At 40.7% G+C, this 17,376-nt stretch overlaps 1 long non-coding RNA gene across 1 annotated transcript; it reads right to left on the bottom strand.

Annotated features, from left to right (window-relative positions):
• Positions 1–13,540: 13,540 nt before the first annotated feature.
• LOC124209854 lies at positions 13,541–14,695 on the bottom strand. The gene is made up of 4 exons (XR_006881087.1): positions 14,613–14,695; positions 14,274–14,550; positions 13,891–14,213; positions 13,541–13,827 (listed from the first exon to the last, which is right to left on the bottom strand). It is a non-coding gene; the product is annotated as an uncharacterized LOC124209854 (long non-coding RNA).
• Positions 14,696–17,376: the final 2,681 nt, after the last annotated feature.

Genomic DNA, 17,376 nt, shown 5'->3' with positions numbered 1-17,376 from the left:
ACAACCACAAAGGATCAGAAGAGTAGTCAAACGGAGCCTCAGATGATCGTTGCCCAGCAACCGCTGCAACGCAAGTTGTCGCTTCCGCCACTGGCCCCGCCACCGGCCCCGCCCGGAGGACGCCGAATCTCTCGTTTCTGTGTCAGTTTGGCTGACGAGCAACAGCGAGCAGCTGCTGCCCCAGCGGCAAGCGCCGGAATGCTGCCGGACGATGCCAATAAAGACCCCGAATTGCGGGAATTATTGCTGCGACACGAGCAAGAAAAGAAAGCTCTCGTCCGGAAGCACGAGGAAGAGTTGGCCTCTTTCCACGCCCGGAGAAAACAGCAACAACCAACTGCTCCGCAACAGCCACATCCGCAACCAGCGTTGCAGCGACAGGAAGCCACCGAGAGTCCTAGGACTCCTTCTCCAATCGCCCGTTCCAGTCCAGATCATACGGAAGGGCGTGGTGTTCCCATTCCAGCCACAGCTGGTGGGGCTGCTGGCCCGGTCACCAACGCGACGCCCGGATCATCACCCGGAACGCCGACCCGCCAGACAAAGACGTTTACGGACGATCTGTTGCGTCTAGTCCAGGATTTGGGCAGCAAACCTGGAGCCGAGAAGAGCAAGAAAGCCGTTAGAGAAGGTGTCGAGAAAGCGCCGACGTTGAATCAGCTGAGAGCCGGCGCCAATGGCGGCGCTGTCGCCAATCTGCAACAACAGCAGCAGCAGCAGCAACAACACCATTCACTGACTCAAACTGCTGGTATCTTTACTACACCACCAATCTGATCCTTAAAAAAATTCCCTTAATCGCGGTATAGATGAGACCAAAGAAAACCGTGTTGATGGATCGTTTTAGAACCCGATCCGGTTTTTTGCTTCTTTGAAGGGGGAAAACAATTTCATTTTTCCAAAACAAAAAAGATGGGTGAAATTAATATTTGATTACTTCTTTTACATTTTGAATTGAGTCATTTTCCCATGTTTCATTTGGTTTAAAACTTTATTTTTTCTGCTTGGGCATTAATTTCGGTTAGTTGTCATATAGTAGTAACACCAATGCAAAATACCACACGCTTAAACCGCCAACAACCCTCTTATCTTGTCCCACTTGGCTTTATTTTGATTGTATGCGGTTTCTGTCTCTAGTTCTATTGATTTAAATTTAAGTTGATTTGTGTTTAAGTGAGGAGGTGTGCGAAGAGTTGTTAAGGAAAGGCAGTCTAGCTTCGATTGTGCTTGATAGGACTGAGCTTCGGCCGGCCTTTTGGTGGTGTCATGTCTCCTGTTCCGCCCATGAGCTCTGTGTCGACTCTCTACGGCCAACAGTCCATTTTCTCTCCCATTCATCCGTCGTTTGTTTCTTCGCCGGCGGGGGCGGCTAGTTGCAATTGCACCATGGCTGCGCAACAGCAAAGCGGATTCAACCACCTGGGCAGAGCTTCCAGCCACCCGATCAACATTCAACCAAACTCCCTCGTCGTCGGTTCCCCACCACCGGTGCCAGTGCTCCTGGCTGCCAGCGTATCAGCAGCCGTCTCGTCCTCTTCTACGACAATGGCCGGATTCAATTTTAATAACACTCCGGCCTGCAGCCCCATGCGTTCCCCACCGCTAAGACTCAACTCTAAAGACAGTAGATCTTCTTCACCCTAAATGCAGACGACAGACATAAATTTTTCACGATAGACAATGGAGAGAGAGAGAGAGATGGAGTCAGAAATTTCGCCCACCCGACAACGATTTAAAAAAAAATTGAAATAAGGGATTTAAAGATAATTAATTATTCATTTCTTTTTCACATTAAACTGAAAATGGCTTGTCCGTAGTCTCCCCCTTTTTGCTTATTTTTCTCTCTCCGTTTGTGTTTATCGATTCACGTACAGCACTGGGTGTTGATTACCGATGATTTGATTCTTCTGTTCTTTTTCGCTTCTCTCTTTTTCCGTTCGAAATTCCAATCTATTTTTTAAAAAACATACTTAAAAATCTTATTTGGGTTTTTCCTTTTTTTTCTTCGTCCTTTCCGTTTTTTGAATATTTTGTGAGTGTGTTTTTTTCCCCCTTTTTGTGTTTTGTGTGTGTGTGTGCGAGTGTTTGCGCGCGGTACCAAGTCACTGCTGTGATATCAAAACGAAAAAAACAGAGACAGAGAAGAGAGAAAGAGAGGAAAGAAGAGATTTTTTTCACGTGGGATAATTTTTGTGTGTGTGACAGGATAAAACAAAAGACGAAACGGAAAACCTCCCAAAAAAATGTCCGTTCGATTTTCTCCCCCCCCCCCCATATGACTATATCGTTCGTAATAATCCCCAAACTACTACTACCACCGTGTGTGATGGAGTATCTTGAATTTCTTTTTCCACTTCGTTATTATTGGCCTTCGCCTCTTTTGAATGAATCAAACGATCCACACAAAACATTATTTTGATTATATTATACATTTAAAAAAGACTAAAATTCCCTTTTTTATTCTTCTTAAAGGGGATGACTTCCTTTAATTTCTCTCGTCACAATTGTATGAAAATGAGGAAAAATCGAATTTTCCCCCTTCCCCCTAATCGGATTATTAAACCAATGCAAACCAAAAAAAAAATAAACATTTTTTTTTCAATTTTAATTTTGCTCTAATCCCCCATTTTTAGCAAATGATAAGGAAATGATTTTATCCCCAAAATGTTTTCCTTGTTTTAACTCTACCTTTCTTTTTTAAAAATTGGTTTTCGCATGATTTGTCGATTTCAGTATCACAAATATGACTAATGTTTTGAACACACACAAAACAGTGAAATGAAACACAGATTTTCTTTCGTTTCCCGAAACATTTAAAAAATAATAATCCCGAGGAAAATATTTGACGCGCTTCCGGCTTTTCTATATACAATCCTTTTCCTTGTCTTACTACTTCCTGGCCCGAGATATTTTTCTTCCCCTTATTTTTTATTTGCTACATATAAAACTATAAAATATTGTGCGTTTCTTTGTGTTTATTTTCTCTCTCTCTCGCCCGTTCGTTCGCGTTTTAAATATTATCGTTGGTGCCTTTATTTTTCCATTACAATTACTTGCGGCGGTATTTTGCAATTGAATATGATTTTTCCATTTGATTTAAAAATCATGTATTTATTTTCGTGTTCACACAAAAGAATTCATGTTATCGTTCTACTGGGATACTTGTCAGGGAAACCCAACATGTGAAGTTTTGACTCTATCGGCTATTTATTCAGCTTGGAAAAGGCATCAATTGTACATAAATTTAGTTGACACGAATGTTACAATTTTGAAGTATCAGTGGCGTCGTCTTCTTCACTGCACACGCCTCCCTCACTCCTGTCAGGTGTTGCCAGATGCCAGATGCCAAGTTGGTGCGAGAGCGCCACAGTCCGGCCGGCCGATTCGATTACCTAGGGATCTGAGATTAGACAAAGTTTTATTACAGGGCGAATCAATTCGGATTTATCGGTTTTAACAGATGCGCGCCGCACAACGCCACCATCACCAGGGAAAAGTTTCGACACGGTGCCGACTATCCATTGACCGCGCCGTGTATTTTCATCCAAGATGAGGACCTTGTCACCAACGCGAATCGGTCTCGTAGGATTTTGCCATTTCTTTCTTTCAATCAATTCCGGGACATATTCGCGCATCAATCTTCTCCTAAATCGAACAATGATGAATTGAGCTTGTCTCCATCGACGCCTAGATAAACCGTCAAACTCCGTTTCGACATTTGGGGGAACGTGGGGGTGGTGGCATCCCAGGATGAATTGATTAGGGGTTAAAGGCTCCGGCTCCGATGGATCAGTTGACACACGAGTGATCGGACGAGTGTTTAGAAGAGAAGCGACCTCTTTCATGACGGGGTCGCGAGTAGTTAGAGTTCGGCTCGTGAGTAAAACCTCATCTTTCACAGAACGTTCTTCAAGAACGGCTCGCAGGGACCTTTTGCAGTATGCCACAAGTCTTTCCCAATTCCCGCCAAAATGGGTGCCGTATGGGGGAGAAAATTCCCAACTTATCCCTCTGTCAATCATTTCGTCCGTGACCAACTTTGAATTGAGATTCTTCATTCCTTCATTTAGTTCCTTTTCTGCGGCATCTAAATTGGTACCATTGTCAGAGTAGATAGTTGCCGGATGTCCGCGGTCCGCCACGAATCTTCTAACCACCATCAAACAGGAATCGCTAGATAATGAAAAGACGATCTCCAAGTGAATAGCGCGTGTTAAAAAACAGGTTGCGATGAGAACCCAGCGTTTTTCGACGCGGCGACCGATGACAACGTTAAATGGGCCAAACAGATCCAGGCCGCTGGTTGAGAATGGACGGACGTACGGCTTTAGTCTTTCCCTTGGTAGGTTGGCCATGATTGGAGGACTCGGACGAGAGCGATTTCGTCTACATTTTTCACAGCGGGTTATTGCTCGTCTGATTGATCTTCTGCCTTTGGGTAGATAATATTTGGTCCTTATGATGGCAAGTGGCAGTGTGTGTTCCACACCAGTGTGATGGGCATCGACATGAGCTTCGGCGATTATCAGCGCAGTTAGAGGATGGTCTGGAGCCAGGATGATCGGATGTTTCGTTCTCTCGGGAAGATCGGCATGCTCAAAACTGTATCTTTGTAAGAATTAACGTTACGAAGAGTCGAATCACGCGGTATTTTCTTCCCCTGCCTTAGAGCCTTGATCTCATTTGGAAAGGCTTCCTCAGCCGCAACAATCAGGGAGATTCTTAAGGCCTCTTTCATTTCAGCAGATGTAAGAGTCTCATTGCATTGTAGATCTCCACGAAAAGACTGAGCCACTGTGCGCTTCAGATAAGCAAGATCATTGTGGCAATTTGCAATAAGTTTTGACACTATTGGATGTGAGCACTGCGGAGATGGAGGTGAAACATTCAGCTGACCTACGGTATAAACTGGGAGGCACTCAGGATCTTCATACTTCTGGAACAAGTTGCTACTCGTAGCTGAGGTGCAGATTTTCGACAGTGGTGGGCCGTTCAGCAATCGGCAGTCAGGTTTAAAGTCATTTGGAGTGAGTCCTCTCGTGCAGTCGTCAGCCGGATTGTCTTCGATCGCTTGGAACGAAAAACCATTCCTCTGGTGACGAATGGCGCAATATCTTGTTAATCCGGTTTTTGATGAATATGGGGTGCTCAAGGTGACTTGATTGTAGTTGGTGCAGGACTATACGAGAATCGGAATAATTCGATTGATGAGATACGTATCCGAAGCTCTTTCTTGATAGTTTGCGCCAATCGGACGGCAAGTACTGCGGCCTGAAGCTCTAGTCGTGGAATGGTGAGAATAGGGGAGACCGGGGTCATTTGGTATACGGGGTAAGATGCGCATTTTGCTCTTATTTGTATCCATTTGAAATGTCGCTTTTTTCAGAATAGCCATAATGTGTATTTTTACTCATAGATGGCGTCCACCAAAAAATGTTTCGTCTGCACTTCATTCGTAAAGTTTTGATCGTCAAAAACGTGATTCAGTTTTGCCGACCAGCTTTTTTTTCGCGGACTATTTTTCTATTCCCTCTTAAGGTATGAGTAACATATTTGTGTAGTGATGTTTCGTAGATAGCTTATTCCTCAAGCTATGTTACCGTTTAATTTTTTTTTCTGTAGTTAAATTTTATTAAATTCTATTTTAATAATTCTATGAAAATGACTCATGGGGAAGGTTGGCCATTTTTCCATGGGGCAAGTTGGCCAACATGGGTGGGTCTGTCAAAGTGAGGCTATTCAAAATTTCTTCTTTTTTTGTTTCAGAAAAAGGAGAAACCACGTTAGAAGAACTTACAGAGTAAAGGCCCCATCTGATGTTATTGAAAGAGGAGTTGCAATGGTGTTGTACGATTGAAAATCATGTTCTAGTGTGGCTATTCTTTTTGACATTCCAAGAAGTCTAACTAGATATGTTGAAAAGAAGAAGAAGTCAGGTCTAGAAGAACAAAACATGCCCAATAGTGTTTCTCCAACCCATAATGGTTATTCATCTGTGCGACAGGTAACAGTTTTGTTATAGTTTGTTATAATATGAGCTAATGTGTGTAAACATTTATCGTGCAGGTTTTCAAAAAGGAAGATGAGGCTCTGCTAGCTGATTACCTTCACCGTTCAGCAGATATTTACTTTGGATTGTCCCCAATTGATGTTAGAAAACATTCATTTCATCTGTGCAACAGGTAACAGTTTTGTTATAGTTTATGTTATAATATGAGCTTATGTGTGTAAACATTTATTGTGCAGATTTTCAAAAAGGAAGATGAGGCTCTGCTAGCTGATTATCTTCACCGTTCAGCAGATATTTACTTTGGATTGGCCCCAATTGATGTTAGAAAGCTGGCTTTTAATGTTGCCTTAACTAAAAATCTAAAAATCCCACCTTCGTGGACTGAAAAACTTGCAGCTGGACCAGACTGGTTTGCATCATTCATGAAACGCCATCCCACCCTGGCAATAAGAAAACCTGAGGCTACTTCCCTGGCAAGAACGTCATCATTTATTATCCACAATTGAAATTTGTTCTTTGACAATTATCAAAGAGTGTTGCCAACTTGGTGTAACAAAAGTTTCAACACCTGAGAAGGGTAGAAAAGGCCAGAAACAAATAGGTAAGCTTTTTGTATAGCCTATCTTTAATTGCATATCATTAATTATGCATACAATTTGCATTCATTTGCCAGGATCAATTGTTTCAGGAGAAAGAGGTGTGTTGGCGACGGTTAGTTGTTCAGTTTCCAGCTGCGGAAATACTATTCCACCCTTCTTTGTCTTTCCTCGGTAAATAACATTGTTTTTAATAAAGTTATTTGTCTTTTATTAAATTTCTTTTTGTTCGATTTCAGAGTGAATTTCAAGAATCATTTTCTCGCAGGATGACCTCTAGGTTGCGACGGTATAGCCAAAAAATCAGGTTGCATGAATGATGCTACCATGGACCTTTGGATTAAACATTTCATTCATGCAAGAGCTGCGTCGATGACAGAGAAGAAGATGACGAAAGTTATGTTTCCTCAAATCTAAGACGGCTCTGTAGTAGGCCCTATGTGCCTATGTTGATTGTAAGGCCAACCTGCCCCAGCTGAAAGGGCAACTTGCCCCGGCGGCGGGGTAAGTTGGCCACTGAAAGTGTCGCAATAAAACGGTTGTTTTAGTAAGAACTATTTTCGTATGGCTTATTTTTTCGATGCCATCTTTTAGGCGAGATAATAATTAATAATTTGAAACAAACAAAATAATAATTTCATTAAAAATTGGCCTGTGAGTGACCGGTGTGTAAAAAGTGAGCCAACTAGCCCTGGTCTCCCCCTACTGGTTGGTGCAATCCGTCCTTTTTCCATGACGAACGAGAGATGATCGCGATCGTCACACGATGTGCGTAGGTAGGCAACTGCTCCGAAAGCAGCAAGTGAAGCATCTGAGAACACTAACAAGGTGATAGTAGAATCGATGAGGGGGAAGCTGTCTGGTCGGAAACAACGTTCAATGGAAATTTGCGAGAGTAAGTGTAGTTCATTTGCGAACATGTTCCACTTTGTCAAAATCTCATTTGGCAAAGGATCATCCCAGCCCAAGGGCGTGAAGTCTGAGTTTACAAGGGTGCGTGAAGTGCTAGTGGATTGAAATAAAATTTTGGCAAATGCAATAAAATACTGGCAAGCAAATACCGAGTGGGTCGAACGAACGGGCAAGAGCGGAAAGTAATTCGCGTCTGGTATTTACTGAAGGCATTGGTTTAACGCGAAGGTGGTACTTGTCGGACGTAGTGCAATCCCAGCCAAGTCCCAGGACATATTCAGTCGGTAGTGCGTCAACATGTAAGTCACGAATAGGAGTTGCCCTGTCCTTTTCTGGGATACTTTCGAGGACCTTCTTAGATGAGGATGCGAATGCTGTTAAGTTGAACCCCTCTATAGATAGGGAAGCGATTGAATCCTAGGAGAATCGGATTGTTTCTTCTTCAGTTACAAATGATTTTGACATGATGTCTGAATAATAGTCTTCTTCAATGGTTGCGGCGACATTTGGATATTAATTGTTTTGTTTCACAGCGTGTCTTAAGGTCCAAATTGCCGTCGTTGATGCGTTAACAGCGCCAAATACTAGCGTCGTGAATTGGTAGGTTAACAATGGATATGGGTGCCAAATTCCCGTAAAAACGAAACGTTGAAGAGACTGATGTTGCGCCGAGACACCAATGCGATGATAAAAGGCCTCGATGTCTGCTGAAACCGCCAAACGGAATTGTCAAGTGCGAAGTAGGATACCGACGAGACTTGGGATCAATGAAGGGCCCCGGTACAATTGCTTGTTCAATACGAAGTCAGAATATTGAACAGCCCAGTCCATCACCACTCTGATTTTTCCAGATTTGTTTGGGTATATAACATAATGATGGGGTAAATACCAAATTAGTCCTTCCGAGTGAGGAACATATTTTGCTACTCCAGAGTCAATTAGTTTCTTCATTATTGAATTGCACTTTGGTAAGATATCATTTTCTGGATTCAGCAATCTTCTCTCCATATGCCGAAATATCGAGATACAGCTTGGGTACGATTATTCGGTAAATTCAGATTAGGGGAACGAAGAGGTACTTGTCAGCCACAGCCAATGAATTTTATAGAATTTTCAAGTACCTTCAGCGCCTGTGAGTCATCAAATGAAATGATGTTTGGAGCTGTCAAGTCGATGCCAAATGATTCCGTGAGGTGAAAACGCTCAGTGAGTGTTGAGAGGGAAACGTCCTCGGATATTGATTGGATGTTGATGCTCTTCTTTTTTCTTCGTCCGCAAACCAGGGCCGGGGGTATTCTGCCGATAATGGCCCAACCGAAAGGCGTGTTAACGGCTGTTGGACCAACTTCGCCATCAACGGGTTTTCTTAAATCAAGGTACGCGTGAGCGTAAACTTGGTCGATGCCGATTAAAGGTTCAACCAACGAAGTGTCAATTGGTGGAAGGGTGAGATCGGCAAGATGACTCAAATTCTTCTTTAGCAGCGGCCAATTAATTTTGCGACACGAAAGATTAATTTGGGAAACGACGAACACGTCTGTTGTTTCAACAATGCTGTTTAAAGCTTTGAGATGGAATGATTTTTCACAACATGCAGAATACCCGTCAAAACACAATTGAAAAAAGCGTTTTAAAATTCAAATGCAATTTAAATATTTATTATTCTTAGCAATTAAAGTGTCTAAAGCATAAAACTTACTTAGCTGTTGGGAAAAAAAAAAGTCTACAAAAAATTTCGACCCCACGACTATTGCGCTCGGCCGGAATTCTGTTTCGCCGTCCTCAATCTGTATACGGGCTTGTACATCTGTTTTAAGAATCATACACGCCCTTATCTGTAGAGCTACGGCAACACATAGAATAACGATATTGAATACAATTTATTTTGAATTGAAATATTTTCGAAATTTTAAAAAGTCATTTTGGGAAATTGAATGATCTTAATTTTGATTAGCAAATATAGTGAATTTAAATCGTGAAGTGTCATAATTCGACTTAAACTTTAATCTAATTATGTTTTATTCATTCAATTTAACCAGCAAACCTACAGATAAGAGCTATGATTTTTCCATTTGATTTAAAAATCATGTATTTATTTTCGTGTTCACACAAAAGAATTCATATTATCGTTCTACTGGGATACTGGTCAAGGAAACCCAACATGCAGAATACCCGTCAAAATACAATTTAAAAAAGCGTTTTAAAATTCAAATACAATTTAAATATTTATTATTCTTAGCAATAAAAGTGTCTAAAGGATATCACTTACTTAGCTGTTGGGAAAAAAGAAAAGTCTACAAAAAATTTCGACCCCACGACTATTGCGCTCGGCCGGAATTCTGTTTCGCCGTCCTCAATCGGTATATGGGCTTGTACATCTGTTTTAAGAACTCAAGAGTAAGATAATACACGCCCATATCTGTAGAGCTACGGCAATACATTGAATAACGATATTAAAGACAATTCATTTTGAATTGAAATAATTTCGAAATTTTAAAAAGTCATTTCGGGAAATTGAATGATCTTAATTTTGATTAGCAAATATAGTGAATTTAAATCGTGAAGAGTGTCATAATTCGTCTTAAACTTTAATCTAATTATATTTTATTAATTCAATTTAACCAGCAAACCTACAGATAAGAGCTATGATTTTTCCATTTGATTTAAAAATCATGTATTTATTTTCGTGTTCACACAAAAGAATTCATATTATCGTTCTACTGGGATACTGGTCAAGGAAACCCAACATGCAGAATACTCGTCAAAATACAATTTAAAAAAGCGTTTTAAAATTCAAATACAATTTAAATATTTATTATTCTTAGCAATAAAAGTGTCTAAAGGATATCACTTACATAGCTGTTGGGAAAAAAAAAAGTCTAAAAAAAATTTTGACCCCACGACTATTGCGCTTGGCCGGAATTCTGTTTCGCCCTCCTCAATCGGTATAGATGTTATTGCAATTCAAAAGTACTTGACATAGCCAAAAGTTTTGCGCAGCTTACGCCGATGCGCACCAAAGCGGCCGATAGCAGAACTAAGATTGTTATTACGCTTGGCACCCAATGTAGGCCCAATTATTTTTTCGAGAACCGTATGTTTGTCGAACAAAGGATTGGGCCTACATTTACTTATTTACGGCAATTCTAAAACAACGGTATCTGAAATTCATATTCATATGTTATTAGCATACGATTTATTCTAGCCATAGCGAAAAAATTACCCAAGGTGGCATTCCCTAAAACCTCTAAATTTTCTCCGTCTTGATATGGGCCTTTCGTTGAGTTCGCTGTGATGTGGGTCTATTATCATCTCATCTCGGCGTTCTTGAGAATTTTTCCAAAAAATTTCGTTTTTCGAAAGAAAAAATAAGATATTTGGTGTTAATAGGTTCATTTTAGGTTTAATTGAAAATGATGTAAACGATAGATTTGTCCTTTTCTTCCTGCTCCGATTGAAATTCAAAGAAGGGGAAAGACAACTGTCATAAGTAAATCGCATCGGGGCAAACTGGAAAAGGTTACAGAAAAAAAGCGTAGACAGCGCCACTGTTATTGAACATATGGATGTCAATAAAGAAAATCCAAATAAATCTGTAAATTCCTTTGAAGAACAGCAAGCTGAGGTTGGTATCGTCGGTTACCCTCGGTTCGAACGCGAATGGGATGAAAACAGTTGTCACAGCTTTGAACGTGGTGGTACGTAATCACTATATTTATTAGTTAAAAAAAAATTAATTGAAACAATTTTGAATATAGGTTCCAGTCCACTCATTAATTTTGTTTAGTTTGATCCAATTAGCCCAACAACTGACGATTTTGTTTATGTAAACACGCTCCAAGCCATGGATGACCAAGGTCAACGTGAACAAATCATTCAAAAAAGTTTCTCTGATGCTGATCAAACACTGTCAATCAGTGTGCTGGAATGTCACGAACGGCACACACACGGCAAACCTTAAACCTTGTGTTGACCCGTTTATTAGCTGTCTTTTAAAGTGAGCTTTCTTCTGGCCCTCTATCGGTCTTACCCCTCAGACCTTTAGAGGCATAACATAACAACATAAAAATTGAGCCACATTAAATCCCAGAAGAAAAACACGAGGAATCCTGTGAACCGCGGCGACCGCCGTTCGAGAAGGATCCGCTTCGTCCTCTGAAAATAAAAATACATCAGAGAATTAATTTTGGGCTTGAGGGCGGGATATTTTTTACCAAGGTTTAAGGTTTCGCTTTAACTTTCCATACAATCTCAACTGCTCTTCAGTCGCTTCGCGACTTAGAGCAATTTTCCAATTGTATGAAGATTCGCTCACCTAAAATCTTGTGACTTTAAAGCATACTCAATAACTCAAGTTGTTTGCAACACTGCGTACGCAAACTCTCTCCCTGGATTGACCTCGCGTCTGTAGACCGCGAACAAATTAAAATTTTATTCCCAGCGTTGCCACCCGCTCCCGATTCTCTTTATCTGGGACTGGTGCAGCACAAACCAAATGCCAAAGAAAACAAAAACCTGTTAATAAAATATTTTTCCTATTCTAGATATTTTTTCCCTCCCAGCCGATGAGATTCTACTCAAACTGAAGCCATCGATGAAAATCAAGTAAAAAATAATTCATTATATTTTTACATACTATCATTATCATTTAAAATTAATTAATTTTTTATTTAAAATTTCCTTCCTCAAAAAAGGACAATTTTCGTGCACAATATCGATTGAAAAAAAAAGATTACATAGGAGCTGGCACTTAAAAAAGGAACGCAAAACTGTCAGCCTGTAAGTTAGCGAACTTTTTTGCTGAGTAACGCTAAAGGGCGACTAAATTTTCAAAATTTCACTCATATGACCCGTTTTATACATAAAAGTTTGTCATTATTTACCAAATTGCTCTTTAAAAAATTTTTGCTGGTTGAGCATGCTGTCTATGAATTAACTTAAAAATGGAAATATTTTAGTACTTCTTGGAAAAAGCAAGTAAATGTGTTTGTACCTTTAAACTGGTATGTTGGGTTGGTTTCAATTAGATAAACCAAATTCGTGAGGACAAAAAGAAGAAAAATTAGAAAAAAACAACAATTGGTAAGGACACCAAGTGATAAGAAACATGCCGTGAATAGCTACATCAAGGGATTGCCCATTTTTTCTGCTATTAGCAGGCGCGTTCGTAAATCAAAGGAATTTTCGACGGCTTTTCACGTTCGTGGTTCTCAATTAGGGCTGTGGCCCGGGCCATGAAAACCCGGGCCACTGTTCGGGCTAAAGGAAAAAAAAACTCAAAAAAATATCAACCCACCGAGGCATTTTTTTACGGGACGGGCGACGGGTTGAACCGCCACTGTAAACAATATGCTTATCACCCATCCTTCCCACTTATTTTGCGTTGAAAAATGACATTTCTAGATGACAGTAAGCGCACAACCAATTTCGTTGTGGTACTATTATTTTTTGCGCCTTTTTTTTGGGGGGGGGGGTAGATATTTATGGACTCGGGTGTACATCATGTTCGTTGTTTACCACTGCATTGGGCACATCATTATCTTTAATATTGGCGACATTAATAGTTTAAGACAGGGTCACGCCTATTGCACCGTGGAGTCCACGGCGCTCTAGTGTCACATAGTGCTATTGCACTGTGGATCCACGGCGCTCTAGTGGCAAAACATGCTATTACGCCGGGGAGTGTATCCTAGCGAGAACAATACTTGTTTGTATTAACTATGCCATTTGAAGCCGTCAATGTCCGTTTTTAATCTTTTATGTCTGTGACGGGTACCTTTACCTAGCTTTTCATGACAATAAAAAATGTTTTTATATTAAGATTTTTCGTGTGTTTTTCTTTCTCTTTAATGTCACCGCTGCGTGGTTCCGATGACTCGTGTGGTTTCAGGTCCAGACGCCGTCAGGCAATAGTCGCAATCCAAAGCGTAAACGGCGTAAATTCAATGGAGACGCGACGTTCTGGCCATCGTCTGCACAAATAGAGGCTGGTATGACCCCTCTATGTTGATGAGACTTCCGGTTTCCGAACATTCAAGTGCATTTTTCCATCGAAACTGGTGTCGTCCCTTGTACAAATTTTGGAAGAAACAAGTCACAACTGTCGTAAAAGTACATGACTACAATGTCAACTAAACTGTTTGCCGGCCAGTCCTTCGCTGTTGGCTTTCTCAACCATTATGCGGAATAACGTTGTGGAATTGACAACGGCACGGCCACTACTGTTGGGATCCGGGCGAGGGAAACCAGATACATCTTGTTGCTCAAGAATAAGCACATGCTTCTTCATCTGTCTGTATAGAATGGCGTCTGTGGATGAAAATTGATATTGAAATGAAATATAATTTTTTTTTTAAATCTAAAAAAAGATACCTTGTATGTCAATCCGGATCCACCTAATGGCGTCGTTAATGTGGCCAAGGTAAATAGCCCCCATAAATATACTCATGCACATATCTAACGTTGGCTATTCCGCTGACATTTCCCATGCTATCTGGTTTTGTGCATCTTTCTCTGCTTTCATGGCTCTTTTGTAGCCGTCCTCTTTGGAGTACAGGCAGAGCGCCTCGTCAATCAGTATGTCGAGTTGTGTTTGACAGCGGTTCCGCGAAACCCAATTTCCAATTTTAAAAGGAATTTTTGGACGATCCGGATTGATGTTCTGATGAAAGATCACGAAACTTTGAACGATCAACCTGGGGGAGAACGTTGATTAAAGTCTGCATTAGTAGTAATCAAAGAAATTGAAATTTCACCCTTAAAACCCCAGCGGAAGGCAGGTTTAATGTAGCCGATGGAGTAGGCGCGTTGCCCGAGGACAGGTTGACTAGCTGAGTTTCAGTTGGTTGACTGGCTGAATACCGAAGACGGCTGGCACTGAGATCCACTGGCTTAGCACTAAGATTTAGTGGACAAATATCCACTTGTTTGGCACTAAGATCGAAAGGCAGTGAATTAGGCTCAGGTACGTCTTCAAATATTATCCGCTTCCAATCGTCGGCTGTTTCATTGCCCATGAAAACATCACCAATTCTTAAAAAAAATTGTAAGAAATTAAATTGTGTACGAGTCTTTATTTTAAAAAATTACCTTACCTTGAACTTTTCTAAAGCCAAGACTTGAAATTTTCTTAAGCGGACATAAAAACGGCAAGAGACAGAAACGTACGGCGTGTAGTTAGCCTCGAAATTAACACTTCCGGTCGTAGTACTGTAGTTCGGAGGGGTGTCGTACGGTAGTGCGTCATGGAGCCGGGCGATCACTCAACGTTTCCCAATCCAAAATCTGGAAAACTAGAAAATTTTTGACGTTAAAAACGATTCTCTGGCTGAAATTTATCAAATCGCCAAGTGTTACCTTTCACAGGAGATGGACGAAAGAAAAGATGTACATGTTACGAGAAAATATATTTATGAGAAAACGTTATTTATATGAAAAATATATATATAGTGCACATACATATAGCATATACATCTATAAGAAACAATGACAGAAATATATATATAGATTTATATAAATAGATTTACTTACATTGAACCAGGTTGGAAATCGCTGGACTTTTCGGGAATGCGAAAATTTTCGGATTGGATGGAGATATTATCGGATATATCCGAGATATTATCGGTTGTTCTGACGACGACGGATGGAGAATTGGAACCGTATGTAAGACCAGGCGCATTACTCGCCGGTGTAGCAGCTTCCGGTATGGCGGGCAGAAAACCCTTTACATTCGGAACATGGAAAATTTGCTTCTTCTGTGCTCCAGCGGATGACGACGACGTACTAGAAGCAGGGGCAACAATCAGGGGGATGTAGCCGAATTTTGTGGCTCTTGGCAGCTCTCGAATCGAGTAAGCATTTCCTTCCGTGGATTTCTTTGATTACAGGTGTCACGAATTTTGTTGTATTCAAGTTCCGTCGGCATAGATGTGAACATCTAAAAACGTTAAATAAAATGTTATAAACATCTTGTCGAGATGACTTTGTTCAATCCAACTTGTCTAGTTGAATTGATTACACATTCTCGCAAACTGAATTAAGGGAGGGACAGATTAAAGCCGCTCCGGTATCGGTCTCCCCCAAAAGTAAGATTCGCTATACTTTATAGATGAATAAAAATGAAGTGGAATTTGCGACGAAATTATGTGCCAGTATTCTATTACAGTTATCTTACCTTGAACACATGGTAGGACTTCTCCAAGTACTCGTCTAAGTGTGAATCAGAGTTAGACATAATTTCCACTTTGGATACGAATGATGTAGATCCGCAAGAAGTAGATTCGGATTTTTTACTTTCTGAAAATTTGCACTTCTTATGACTTGAACTGGATGACGCACTGTTGGGTGTAGTCTCGTTTGGTATAGGCGAGATGGTACTCGATCCCGGCGAGTAATCTTCGTTTCCCATTTTGAAATCTTGAAATAGATACTAGCCAAATCAGATTAAGAGTGGCCTTTCACAGGTGATGGACGGCAGAAATTGGCACACTGTCGCCACGATGGCAGCGAAGGCGACTTTTCCGTCTCTGTGAGTCTGTGTCCGTGTTCAGCATCGCTCGGGATTGGAATTACATGGTATCTCTTCGATCTTTCACTAAAAAAGAATCCACAATAAATACAAAATTTCTGATTTTATCATTAAGAAAGATCAACCCCGAGGAGTCTGAAACCCAAAATAGACAAGTTCAAATGAAAAATAGATGTTTCGCTAGTTTAAATATTAGCCACATATTTTCGACACGACAAGTAGGCTTATAAAAACACACTCGCTCACTTCGTACGCCTGTTAATTAAGTTGAAGTATGCGAAGAATTTTCGGTAAGCGAAAAATAAAAGAAATCGGGGAATCCGACAATCCATCACAGTCGACGTTAACTGGGTCAGCAATGAAGAGTGAAACGCCCTTCATTTGGTATGTCGATTTTACAAACAAGATCATTCATTGACGTGGTCGAAATGCTGCTCGATTATGCGACATCGACGTTTACAACAAGACGAAAGAAGGTTGGAACGCCCTCCATTTGGTTTTTTCACGATGTTACCAGAAAGAAAATTTTGTGGAAGTAACTCAACTGCTACTCGACAGTCGAAATCTCGGTCAATTGCAAGAGCAACGATGGATGGAACGCTTTTCACAACGTTTGCCAGTAGAAAGAGAAGATGCTGAACCTTGAACCACTTTTGATTCGACACAAAAACACACAAAACAAGTAACCTTCGACTCCCTCCTTCTGAGAGATGTAGTTCAGTGTTATAACTGTGGCAATCTTGGCCATATCTCGCGCGACTGCCCATTGCCATACCCTCGTTGGCCTAAGTCTTTGACAGCTGCGGGAAACGGGAACTCCGGTCTAACGGAGCAAGGCCGGGAATGAATGTGATCGTCCCCGTGATAGCTGAATCTAAAAATCCATATCAATGCAGACGTGTTTCGGATCGGTGATCTGAGGGCTATGGTGGATTCCGGTGCTAAGAATGGTGCCATTTGCGAAGAATTGCTGTTGAACCGAACATATTTTAATATCCTGCCTCCCTCCAAATATTTGTTTATCGCTGTGTGTGTCGATGATACTAAGAATAATTTGTAACACACTTACGAAGCCAGTACTAAGCGCCTTCGTACCCACCAGTAGTATTTAACTGACATACCTTTAAGAGAATGTACTAATCAAGGTACAAGTGATGAGTTATGGAAAAAGCAAATTTTGTTTAAAGTACAGTTTAAAGTTTCTGTTGTTGAAAGAGGAAAACATTGATCCACCTTGATTTCACAAAAACCATTTTTTATTCTTGTCACGTATAATATACAATTAAAATAAGATGTATCATCACTAAAGAAAGGATTTAATAGTCTTCGTA

This window comes from Daphnia pulex, chromosome 12, assembly GCF_021134715.1.
Source record: "Daphnia pulex isolate KAP4 chromosome 12, ASM2113471v1".
Taxonomy (NCBI): domain Eukaryota; kingdom Metazoa; phylum Arthropoda; class Branchiopoda; order Diplostraca; family Daphniidae; genus Daphnia; species Daphnia pulex.
The sequence above is the reverse complement of the archived record's forward strand: the minus strand, read 5'-3'. Positions and strand labels throughout refer to the sequence as shown.